The sequence below is a fragment of the Pholcus phalangioides genome, unplaced genomic scaffold (assembly GCF_987345545.1).
Source record: "Pholcus phalangioides strain wild (caught in Gottingen) unplaced genomic scaffold, Ppha-v1.0 ptg000016l_1, whole genome shotgun sequence".
Taxonomy (NCBI): Eukaryota; Metazoa; Arthropoda; class Arachnida; order Araneae; family Pholcidae; genus Pholcus; species Pholcus phalangioides.
The window spans coordinates 16,196,611-16,209,714 of record NW_028301609.1 but is presented as its reverse complement, the minus strand read 5'-3'; the positions used below and the strand labels follow the sequence as shown (position 1 = coordinate 16,209,714).

General features: G+C 43.1%; 1 protein-coding gene across 3 annotated transcripts in view; it reads right to left on the bottom strand.

Annotated features, from left to right (window-relative positions):
* Window positions 1-13,104, bottom strand: part of LOC149075141 (vam6/Vps39-like protein) — a 196,220-nt gene that overhangs the window by 53,357 nt on the left and 129,759 nt on the right. The window lies entirely within an intron of this gene.

Genomic DNA, 13,104 nt, shown 5'->3' with positions numbered 1-13,104 from the left:
GAGAGTTGCCCCAGCCTAGTTACCCGTCTGCACGATAAGTTATATTGGTGTATACCACACCTTTTTAGGTGAATTGTTGATTTGTTATTAATTTGATATTTATTCTTTAGATCTTTAGAACTGCAGTCTTTGCGGGACCTACACAATAGGATAATTTTGTACACAATAGCATAGCTGCCAACTTTTGAAAATGAAAATTCAGGAGATTTTCGCGCAAACCCGTATTTTATGCTAAAACCACTCCCTAATAAATACAATAGGGATTTTTCCAAATAAAATAGGGATTTTCCAAACATAAAAGTTGAAGCGTAGGGAATAAAATCCCTACTGAAGTCAAATTAAAACAGGGATTTTACACACATGGAAGTTAAACCCTTGGGAATAAAATTCCTACGCAAAAAACAAGTGAAATTGGAGGCCAAAACTTCAATGATGTAAATATAAATATTGTGTTCAATCAGAAACGCTGTGAACAAACATTCTGCGCGAATGACCCCAAAATCATCGGAAGATGAAGGAAAACACCGTCAATTTTTGAAGAACACTGACTTTTTGTGACACTTGCTCGATGCTTTTTTTAAAATTTCACATGAGTGATGATGGCAGTCTTTCCATGCCCGATGTTTATGTCCGTAACACAACTTGTACAAAAAGGAAAAGTAGGCCCTCTTCTGGAACGTTTGATGAAAGGAAATTCATCGGAATAAGTATCTTTAAAATTGATTAAATATGTTTTTGCTTATCATTATTCATGCTTTGTTATATCGCACGTACGTAACTTCAACAAAAGAAATTTTGACCATATACGCGTCACTAGAATCTTCGATTATTATCCAGGACTATTGGCTGCTAAGCCATTTCCCTGCACGATAAGACAAACAACTTTCTTGTTACCATCAGAGGGTTTGTAAAACTTCCTTAAAAAGGGAATTTCCCCATTTACGACGTGTGACGTCATTTCGAAAGGGAAAAAAAAGAGGCTTCATGCCCCACAAGAAATTCCTTAGGGATTGTTTTCATAAGCGGGGATTTTTTTTAATGAAGTAGGGAATTTTTAGGGACAATTAGGGATTTTTGTGATTTTCGTAAAAATTCGGGAGATTTAAGAACTTTTCGGGAGGTCGAGCGATGAAGCTAAAATTCGGGAGACTTGGCAGCTATGCAATAGGATAATGAATAATGAAATTCAAGGAAATCCTTGAACAAAAGTTTCTAAAAAAACCTTATTTCCGTAATTTTTCACGATTCACTATTTTCATATTGTTATGAATTATGAACGATAGATGACGTAAGTCTTTATCGCAATCTTCTCATGGCTCTCAAAATGTCGAAATCAGTTGATACCGGTTTCGGTTTAGCGCAGAGACATGTGATTGGTGGAGAACTGGCAGGGACTGTAGAGAAAAATCTAGAAAGTCCCGTCCTTTCAGACATTGGTTCAATCCCTCCGTACGGTGGCACTGCCGACTAGGAAACTGTAAATAGAATCTTGTGGAATTTTCTTTTTCTCGAAGTTTCTCCGGGGTTATAAATACCGTGGCGCTCACAAGATGGCAGGCACAAGGAGATTCAGTCAGTTATGTTTAAACTTTGTGAGAAAGTTGTTAGCTCTCTGGTTAGCCTGCAAATATGTGTAAATTGCTGTTCTGTAAATAAATCTCGTAGAACTCTCGTCAATCCGCTTCTTGTTTTTGCAATCCCGAAGTCTTGTGGAAAATTATCCGGAACAATTTGTTGTCAGAAGTGGGATAATTCAAGACTTGCATGAAAACGCGGAGAATGGACATGAATGAAATGCGAGAACAGCTGAACCAACTGATGGCTGTGATGGACCAGATGAAATCAGGCATGGAAGAGAAGTTCCAGTTAATGAGCTCAGCCATGAAAGATGCCACCGTTTCCATTGCAGCCATGACTGACAGGATAGAGGCTACGAGCAATGCGGTCAAGAAAGATGTCACCACATCCATCACTGCCGTCAAAGACGATGTCACCAATTCCATTGCTGCTGTCAATCTCTTCATCACTGACATAAAAGAAGATGTCGCTGCCGTGAAGGATGACATAAACACTGCTGTAGCTGCAGTGAAAAAATAACTCTCCCAAGAAATGAATGCAGTCTACGAGAAGCTCTCAAAGAGAATACGGGAGCTTGAGACGAAAATCCAGGAGCAAACGACTTCCGCGGATGCTCACGTGGTCTTGCCAGCCATGGCTGACGTCACCCGGCCAAACATCAAGCCCTCGACGTACGACGGAAAGACATCCTGGTCGATCTTCAGGATGCAGTTCGAGATGATTGTCTCTGCGAACGGATGGGACTGAGTTCTCAAGGCTTTCCACCTAGCCGCTGCAGTCCTTCAGACGCTCGCCACCGAGGACCGATCCAACTATGCAGCCATGACGAATGCGCTTGAGATAAGGTTTGGAGAAAACTACCTCAAGGACTTTCATCGGCTGCAACTGAAGACCAGGCAGCAGAAGGCTGGCGAATTGTTGCAAGAATTGGCCATGGACATCGAGACACTCTCGCTACTGGCATATTCCGATTGCCCGCCGGACATCAGGGACGGACTGACCCTGCAGTGCTTCGTCGACTCCATCAAGGACCCCGACATCCAGCAGGCGGTACGTCTGGGGGAATACGAGGACGTCAAAAGTACACTCGTCTATGCCATGAAGTACGAAGCAGCCCATCAAGCTTCCAAACGTGAGCGCCGAATGGTCTGCGGTGCTGTTATGGAGGACGCTATGGCGGACATCATCAGGGAATTGAAAGAATTCCTGAAAAGTGTCAGGGATGACCGTGAAAAACGGAAAGACAAGCCCTTGGTGTGCTGGAGGTGCAATGAGGCTGGCCACTTGCGAAGAACCTGCCCCATAACAGTTCCCAAGAGAGGGGACACCTCCCGGAGCTCTGAGCCGTTAAACTGAAACGCGACCATCTCGCAGGGCGGAGGTCACTGCAAGGAGGAGATGCCCCATCAAGTGTCTACCATATCTCGCAGCTGAGCGGCGGAGACCATGAAATGTATGTGGAAGGTGAACTTGATGGATTTCCTTGCCGGATGGTCATAGACACTGGAGCCAATGTAAGCATCGTCCGAACCGATGTGGCTCAAAAATTCCGACAACGACTCTTATACATGGCACCTTCACTGACGCTACAGACCGTTACTGGGGACAAGATAACTGTGCATGGGAAGATGGAAGCATCGGTGAAATTCGCTGCGGTCCCCTATCGTCACAGCGTCTTCGTGGCTGACCTTCAAGACCCATGCATTATCGGATTGGACTTTCTCAGGAAATATGGGATAAAAATAACCAGCTGCACAGGCCAAAAGAGCATGTTGCCCTCTTCGGGTATGTCAGCGAAGACATCTGTCCCCGGAAAATATTGGCTGTTTGGGACTTCACGATTCCACCAAGAATGAAAAGCATCATCCATGGCACAGCCAGTACAGCCAGGGACTTGCATCTCAGACTAGTGGACTTCCCTAGCGAAAGCAAGAATGGCCTGCTGATTGCCGCTGCTCTGGTGGATTCATCAAAGGATCTCGTCCCTGTCAGACTAGTCAATATTAGCGACAAGCCGAAGGAGATTCGGAAGGGCGAAGAGATCGCTAAGTGTGTCCCCGCCACGTGTGTGGTTCGGGATTTGCCGGGAAACCAACCGGAGGACTCCAGAAGTTTGTTCAAGAACCTGATAGAAGACGCCCAGCTGGATCAAGACCAGAGAAGACGCGCAAAGTCGGCTATCGAAAAATTCCAAGATGTCTTCTCACGTCATCAGCTGATGTTGGCCAAACCAGCTTAACGCAGCATCGCATCAACACCGGGGACCATTCACCAATCAAACAACATCCTAGAAGACTTCCGTTTGCCAAGCAAGAAGAAGTTGGTAAACTACTACAGGAAATGCAAGTCAACAACATCATCGAGCCCTCAACGAGTCCATGGGCGTCGCAGATTGTGCTGGTGAGAAAGAAAGACGGTTCCACGAGATTCTGCGTAGACTATAGAAGATTGAACGACATCACCAAGAAGGACAGTTATCCAAGGATCGACGACACTCCTGTCACGATTTCCGGACATCAGTGGTTCTCCACCCTAGACCTGAAGAGTGGATATTGACAAGTGGAAATACACCCGGACGATCGAGAAAAGACGGCCTTCACGACTGGACAAGGACTGTGGCAGTTCAAGGTGATGCCATTCGGCCTGTGCAATGCCCCCACGACTTTTGAACGACTAATGGAGACCGTTTTACATGGACTGTCTTACGAATTGTGTCTCGTGCACTTGGACGACATAATCATTGTTGGAAGGACATTCTCGGAACATCTAGAAAATTTCAGTAAAGTCCTCCAGAAGCTGAGAGATGCCAACTTGAAATTGAGAGAATATCGAGAAGACCGTGTCCACAAAACTGTCGCCATTGCCTTAAGGCAAAGGAGAAGTATGAGCTGGTGAAACCTCTAGTGAGACAGATAACATCACAAGTCTCAAGTGACGATCCGTGGAGCGATGCGAACACCCGAAAGGCCCAGCTAGAAGATCCCGACATACGACCAATAATGGATCTGAAAGAATCCACCGGGAGTAAACCAACGTGGCAAAACATCGCCTCTTCCAGTCCGAAGACCAAAAGATACTGGGCGCTATGGGACTCTCTAGAGATGACAGATGGCGTGCTGTACCACAAGTGGGAGTCAGAGGACGGGAAAACGTTCAGATGGCAACTCATCCTACCAAGAGCCCATGTGAAAGAAGTTCTGAAAGAGTTGCACGGAAGCCCGACCGGTGGACATTTCGGCATCACCAAGACACTCCAGAAGGTCAGTGAACGGTTCCATTGGGACAAGTCCAGGACAGATGTAGAAAAATGGTGCAAGAACTGCGACTATTGTGCCACTCACAAAGGACCTCCAAAGTGCACCCGAGCCCGCCTCCAACATTACAACGTCGGTGCGCCGTTCGAGAGAATCACCCTGGACATCCTCGGACCGTTACCCAGAACCCACAACGGCCACAAGTACATACTGGTGACCATGGACTATTTCATCAAGTGGCCGGAAGCGTATCCCATTCCTGATCAAGAAGCAGTAATGCTGGCCGAAGTTCTGGTGCGAAATTGGGTGTCTCGATTCGGAGTCCCCATGCTGATCCATTCCGACCAGGGAAGGAACTTCACTTCAGCGGCAGCATGTGCAAGCTTCTAGGAATGGAGAAGATGCAAACAACTCCGCTCCACCCAGAATCCGATGGGATGGTCAGAACCATCCCGAATCATCTCTCGCTCTTCGTGTTGAGGAACCAACAGGATTGGGACACAAAGTTACCGCTTTTCCTGCTGGCTTCCCGAACTGCCATCCACGAGAGCACTGGATTTTCACCAGCACAGATGCTGATGGGACGAGATCTTCGGCTGCCTGCTGACCTACTGTTTGGGTGATCGCCAGATACTTTGCTTCCACTGGGAGAATACGTCCAGGGACTCCAGGAGCGCCTCGAGGACATGCATCGAATTGCCAGAGACAGGATCAACATCGGCTCCGAAAAGATGAAGAACCGCTACGATGCGAGGGCCACATCTCATGACTTCAAGAAAGGGGACCTCGTCTGGCTCTGGAACCCAAAGCGCCAGAAAGGATTGTGCCCGAAACATCAAACGTCGTGGGACGGACCCTACAGAGTCGTGAAGACACTGAACGACGTTGTAGCTTGGATCCAGAAGATGCCATCCTCGAAGAACAAGGTCGTCCACTTCAACAGACTGACCTCTTACCGCAGTGCAACCCATTGATCTAAGCACTGAATTGTCGGGACGAACAATTCTAAGAGAGGGGCAATGTTACGAATTATAAACGATAGATGATGCAAGTCTTTATCGCAATCTTCTGATGGCTCTCAAAATGTCGAAATCAGTTGATACCGGTTTCGGTTTAGCGCAGAGACATGTGATTGGAGGAGAGCTGGCAGGGAGTGTAGAGAAAAATCTAGAAAGTCCCGTCCCTTCAGACATTGGTTCAATCCCTCCGTACGGTGGCACTGCCGACTAGGAAACTGTAAATAGAATCTTGTGGAATTTTCTTTTTCTTGAAGTTTCTCCGGGGTTATAAATACCGTGGCGCTCACAAGATGGCAGGCACAAGGAGATTCAGTCAGTTATGTTTAAACTTTGTGAGAAAGTTGTTAGCTCTCTGGTTAGCCTGCAAATACGTGTAAATTGCTGTTCTGTAAATAAATCTCGTCAATCCGCTTCTTGTTTTTGCAATCCCGAAGTCTTGTGGAAAATTATCCGGAACAATTTGTTGTCAGAAGTGGGATAATTCAAGACTTGCATGAAAACGCGGAGAATGGACATGAATGAAATGCGAGAACAGCTGAACCAACTGATGGCTGTGATGGACCAGATGAAATCATGCATGGAAGAGAAGTTCCAGTTAACGAGCTCAGCCATGAAAGATGCCACCGTTTCCATTGCAGCCGTGACTGACAGGATAGAGGCTACGAGCGCTGCCGTCAAAGACGATGTCACCAATTCCATTGCTGCTGTCAATCTCTTCATCACTGACGTAAAAGAAGATGTTGCTGCCGTGAAGGATGGCATTGCCACCGCCATTGCTGGGGTGAAGGATGACTTAAACACTGCTGTAGCTGCAGTGAAAAAAATAACTCTCCCAAGAAATGAATGTAGTCGACGAGAAGCTCTCAAAGAGAATCTTGTTTTTGCAATCCCGAAGTCTTGTGGAAAATTATCCGGAACAATATTTTGAGGTGGAAATCCGTACAAACTATATAATATAATAACTATATAAATAAATACTCTGATTTCTGGGTTAATAAATAAATACTCTGATTTCTGGGTTAATAAATAAATACTCTAATTTCTGGGTTAATAAATAAATACTGATTCCCGGGTTAATAAATAAATACTCTGATTTCTGGAATAAATACTACCTAGCTCTAAATACTCTCCGCGATTTCTGGGTTAAAAAAATACTCTTCAATTTCTTGGTTATAAAAATACTCTCAAAACTAACCAAACATCACAGGAAAGCCTATAGTCATCTAAACAGATATTGGAAGTCCAGATATTTTATAATCTTCCCATTTTATATACCTAATTATTTCCAAAACGCCATTGAAAATATCAATTTTTCTATCTTCGCATGATAGCAGGAACAAAAAAAGCCAAACACAATTTAAAATCTCCCTGCCTATTATATTCCAGCAGCGAGGCCTTGACGTGTCGCCAGACACTCTCACTAGTGTTTGTATAACATCCAGTGATGAAGTCAACAAACTCTACGCTATGATTCACTTTGAGATGGTTGTAACCTTTATCCCCTAGATCAGTGGTTCTCAACATTTTTTCACTCGCAGAGCCCTTTCAGTATATAATTTCTATAGCTGAAAAAACAGTTGTAACCTTTTCTATCCACGTCTCGATGACACCTACGAGAGTGGCCACAGACCTATCGTGAACGGCTACTAGAAACATCTTCCCTGAGCCCCTTTCTATGCCACCAAAAACCCACTGCCCCTCCACCCCCTGTGGCATCTATTATACTTCCTCTTCCCAAACCTTGATTCATCTATCTCTACTATCTTCCCTGTGCCGCCTATTTTTTCAGACTTGAGCTCAATATGATTTAGAACCATTTCATGAATGAATTGCCGCCAGTCGGCCAAGGTGTGAGATGAAAAAAAATACTCTTCTGCTATCCTACTGGAGCTTTCACCTCGCACAGTGGAATAGGTGAGCAGATCTCATGGAGATTCAACTTGCTGCAAATTAACCACGACCCGTACATAACTGACTTCTGGGTTCTACGACTCCTAACTGTGCATTCCAAAATAAAACCATCGGAAAGTTTTTCTTCAGGACAACCTTCATAGCACAGTTGCATTTACTACAAAGCATTTCTGACCTAATGAGCCGTGATTCGCTCAAGAATTCTAAGAAAAGGAGCTTATTTCGGCCCAGGTAAGATAAATAAAACATGATGTTGCCCACTCCCTTTTCCCCAAGGTTGCCCTACCATTAGAAAATGTTACATCGAGGTCTTTAGAGAAATTATATCCTGATATTTCTTAACTACGCTAAACACAGAAGGCATGACAACAGGTAAAATGAAATAATGAATGAAAAAATAATATAAAGGGAACAGTACAACCTGACCAGTTGAAAGACGAATAAAATAATCCAAGTGACGCGACAAGAGAAACAAAAAACGAACCAACAAACCAAGAGACGCGCTGAAAATGGAACAACAGCTGTATCAAATTTTCGAAAAATGCGATTAACAAAAGAAAAAACCAGTTTTGCAAAGCGAGCTCCATCTGAAATGGAAAATTCTGGAAGATCGAAAATTCTAGAAAACACAGCAACCCAGAGGCCTATTCTGCCGGTCTTGGCGACTTATCGCGGAGAAAAAGTCGCCAAAGTCGTGGCAGCCCATAATGCTTCTGTTCCGCATCATGGGCCCCAAAGCCAAGTGATTTTTCTGAGACCCTACCTGGAAAATTCTTAAAAAATTCAACAATTTGTTTTTCTGAGGTTCCTCTTTTCTTGAGGTCCCTGGGCCATGCATGGGTGAGCCCATGCATTAAGACGGCACTGCTGACATGCCACAAATTATTCTGGGGGGGGGGGGGCAAAGAAACTGATTTCCGAGGTTGCACTTGGAATTCCAATGTTGATGGGTGTGTGTGTGTTACGCCTCATTTGCATGTTCAGTGATTAGGAAGCTGCACATAATCACGACCATCTTTCCAAACCAGCGGTTCCCAACCGGGGGTACACGAGAGACCGTTAGGGGGTACGCAAAAAGAAAATGGTAATGGCAGCCACCCATCTAAAAAAAAGAACAAAATAATTAAAAAAGATTAAAAAGAATTTTAGAAAGGTAGGTAGAAGTTTTTACTAATATTGTCAGTTGTAATATATATTGATCTTTCCCTATCCATAAAATCTTCTATAACAGAGAGGTTGCGTCCGCTGAAAGGTTCAGCCTTCTCTCCTCCCGCTCACGACCCACCTATGATCGGAATTTGTGAACTCCATCTTCTCGGCTCACTTTTCTTCGTTTTAGATTTGATTGTTGACAATGCTGGGCTGTGAATAAAACTGAAGAATTAATTTGTGTTGTGCTTAACTTTTGTTGTGGGCGTTTGTATTGAGGTGAGTGCGTGTTATTCCCACAATTTTCTACTTCAACTTTTCTACCAAGCACCTACTAGTCACGTGATTTGCGTTATGGATCAATAGCTAAAAACTGGATCTGTGTGGAAACGGAAGTTGACTGAAACACCAAAATGAAATACCGTGCACCCGTAAACGTGAAAACATATTTTGAATCTTCCAAACGGTGTGCTGCCAAAGTTACAGAAACCTCCTACTACATTAGCTATCGTATTGCGAGACGAGGAAAAAAAATCACACTATTGGTGAAAAGATACTGTCAGATGTATGTTTGCAGAGGAACATACTCTTATAATACGGTGTCTCGAAGAATAAAGGACATGTCAGACGATGTTGAGAGCACATTCATAAGTTATGTCAAAGGTTGTGAATTTTTTTCTCTATCCAAGTCAATGAAAGTACAGACGTTGCGCATTATTCTGTGCTACTTGTAATTGTTAAGTACTTGAAAGAGAATTGGAAGTATATCTTTTTATATGTCACCCATTGAAGGGGGTCGTACAACTGTTAAAGACTTACTTGAAGCAATTAATCATTATTTCGTTGAAAAAAGAATACAATGGTCAAAATGCACCGGGCTCACAACAGATGGGGGAAAATCCACGGAAGGTTGCTACTCAGGCCGCTGCGCACTCGTGGCAGAAGTCGCCTCCAAAATGAAATGGACTCACTGCTATATTCACAGACAGAGCCCTGCCCCAGGGCCGTCATTTCAATTTTTTCCAGGGGGGCGGCAAACCTTTTCCAGGGGCAGGCAACGGCCCCCTGCCCCCCCTAAATGACGGGCCTGAGCCCAGCATCGAAACCGTTGCCTCCAAATTTGCGAAACGTTCTTGATGAAGCAGTCAAGATTGTCAACTTTGTCAAGGTGAATCCTACCAACTATAAATTGTTTAAATTGTTGTATGAAGACATGCACACTGCAGTTAGGTGGTTGCCCCAGGGTTAAGTCCTGACGTTGCTGTTCGAACTTCAGCACGAGGTAGCCATTTTTTTAAGAAGTGTTTAAAACAATTCACGATTTCTTGTCACAAGCTGAGCTAAGTTTAACAATAGGCCACTTGGAAGGACTAAAAATTCTTGTTTAAAAATTATTTTTCAGAGCCGGAAATGGGTGATCTCTCGGTGGATATCTAATAATTTCAAAGAAGAGTATTTTGAACCGGCTTCATTGTCAATTCTACAAAAGGGGAAATTTGCTATAGCTCACATCAGATACCCCTCTGAAGATCCTCTTCAATAGCGGAATGGTGAACCTAGTGAGTTTTTGGGCTTGCCGCGGTGATGAATGCGTTGAACTTTCTAGAAAAGCCATATTGTTTTTGTTGCCGTTTGTTAGCACGGAGCTTGTTGAACAGGCGTTTTCATCGTACATTTACATAGAAAATAAATATAGAAGCAAATTGAACGTGCTCCGGACATGAGTTTGTATTTATCCTCTTTTGAGCTTAATTTTTCAATACTTTGTAATTCAATTTTAGTCCAAACATCACATTAATTTTTTCCTAATCTTTGTGTTAATTTGTTTGCTTACTTAAAAAATAAAAAAAGCTAAATAATTAAAAATAGACCATTTAATTTAATTCAACATGTACCTTTTTTAAGTTTTTCGAAAACTGTAATGCGTGAAAAAGATTGAAAAGGGGGGGGGGGGGGACTCTGGAGGATTCGGGGTAGGGGGTACGCGGAAAAAAACCGAGCCAGCTGGGGGTACGTGGACTGGAAAAGGTTGGGAACCTCTGTTCCAAACTATACTTCAGTCTCACTTACAATAAAGTCGCAGATCTACTAAACAACTCGGCTGGTCCAACGCTCTCACTATGTAGCTTCTTATCTGTTGCTATGCGTCAAGGCCACTTAGTGCTCATGAGTAAAAACCATTGATGGTTGTTCTCTGCCTTCTCAGGTCCTGTCGAATAATTCCTGTTTGGATAATTGCCAAACTCCATGCAAGACTTAACTGATAGCCATGATCGAATGATGAAATTTCTTGAGCACCTCAAACTGATCCCCGAAATCCATGCGTGACTTTACTGATAATCATGATCGGGTGCTGCTTCCTTGTCAACACCTTGGGCTGATCGCCACATTCCAAAGGTGGCTCTATTGATAGCCATAGTCAGATGCCGCTTCCTCCTCAACACATTTGGCCAATCTTCGATCTCTGTGAGTGATTCCACAGATATCCAAACTCGGTACTGCTTCCCTGCTCATGTTCTGAGCTGAACATCAGTCCTTTGTATATAACACCTTCAACGTCCATTTCCATGCTGTGTTCACTTGTTTGTGCCCTTTCAACTTAAGATGGTCTTCGGGACAATGACTTGGGCGTCATCAAAAAGGAAGTGACCTTGATTGACTTTTAGGGATAAGTATAAAAGTATAGTTTGAAATTTCCAGTTCATGAAAGGGTTTTCTTGATTAATACGTCTTAGTCAGGGGTGGGAAGTGACTAAGTCCATTTCGGAGCAGCTTTGGAGCAGCAAAATTCAGGATTTGGAGCAGTTTTGGAGCAGCAAATTCAGGATTTGGAGCAATTTTGGAGCAGCAAAATATGGGATTCGGAGCAGATATTTATAAATTGGAGCAATGAAATTAACAAGAATATTTTCGTTAACCCTCAACTCTTTTCAAAATAAAACTGCACTATTTTTTGTTATCAAACATCTTTTCGTCAGCTTAATTTTTGTTTTTGGTGTTTTAGGCTTTTGACACCTTGTTTGAAAGAGCGGCTGTCGTAAAATTTTTTGCTTTGCACCCGTGTATTTAAGATGATTTTTGCTTACTGAGGGCACTATTTGCTGCCTTGAACAGCAGCACTTCAAATGAGCTAAAAAAAATTTATAAGTTTTTAATTTTTTTTATACTTAGAAATTGTTGCGAAATGGGAGAGAATTTCGGAAGAATCAACTCGATGTTTGGCGATTTAGCACTCATTATCTGGCGAGATTGGCGATCTGGCACTCGATATTTGGCGAGATTGACGATTTAACGCTCGTTATTTGGCGATATTGACGATTTAACGCTAGTTATTCGGCAACATTGGCGATTTAACGCTAGTTATTCGGCAACATTGGCGATTTAAAGCTCGTTATTCGGCAAAGTTTCTAAACTAACATTCGTAATTCGGCGGACATGCGCTTTTTACTCCCGGAATGAAAATTTTTTTCACGAAACATCGGGATTTAACACAATCGACAACAGTAATTTCTGCTGCTTCCAGTGACGACTTTTTTTTTTAAACGGAAACACTCGAATTTGCACTTTAAAGCTGAAAGGCATTGCAAACCATCTTCAGTTCCACGATCACGGACAATATCGGGGTTTCGCGATGGAAAGCCTGATCAGGGGCCGATAGTTTAAGTATAGTGGAATAAAACACGCTCTTCTCGTAAAGAAACGTTTCGTGGCTAGCAGGAACAAAAAATTTTTGGCGTCCTTTCCGAAATTCCGGGCATACTGAAGCAAAATTCGCTATTTGGCGCAGAAAAATGCGAAAATACGCTATTGGAGCAGGATGGCGCAAGATATTAGTTTTGGCGCAGTGCGGCGCAATTGGCGCAGAGTTCCCACCCCTGCTTAGTTCATAATCGTTGTAATAAATAGTTTTGTTTTAAAACTGTTGTGTTCATTGGCAGTCAAACACATACATTGCATCCTACAATGCACCGCAAACCCTAAACACATTTGAAATGCAGGTATAATGACATCAGCATAACAGAACCCCACTACTAATAAACCACACATGCTTAAAATCATAAGAAACTGCATGAAATCAATCCATCAACATGAATAAAGAAAAATTAGTTTTGCTCTTAATATATAATGATATTTTTCTACGCTAATGTATGTTTTCCATTTCAACTTTCACAAATATGAATTTTAAATAAAGA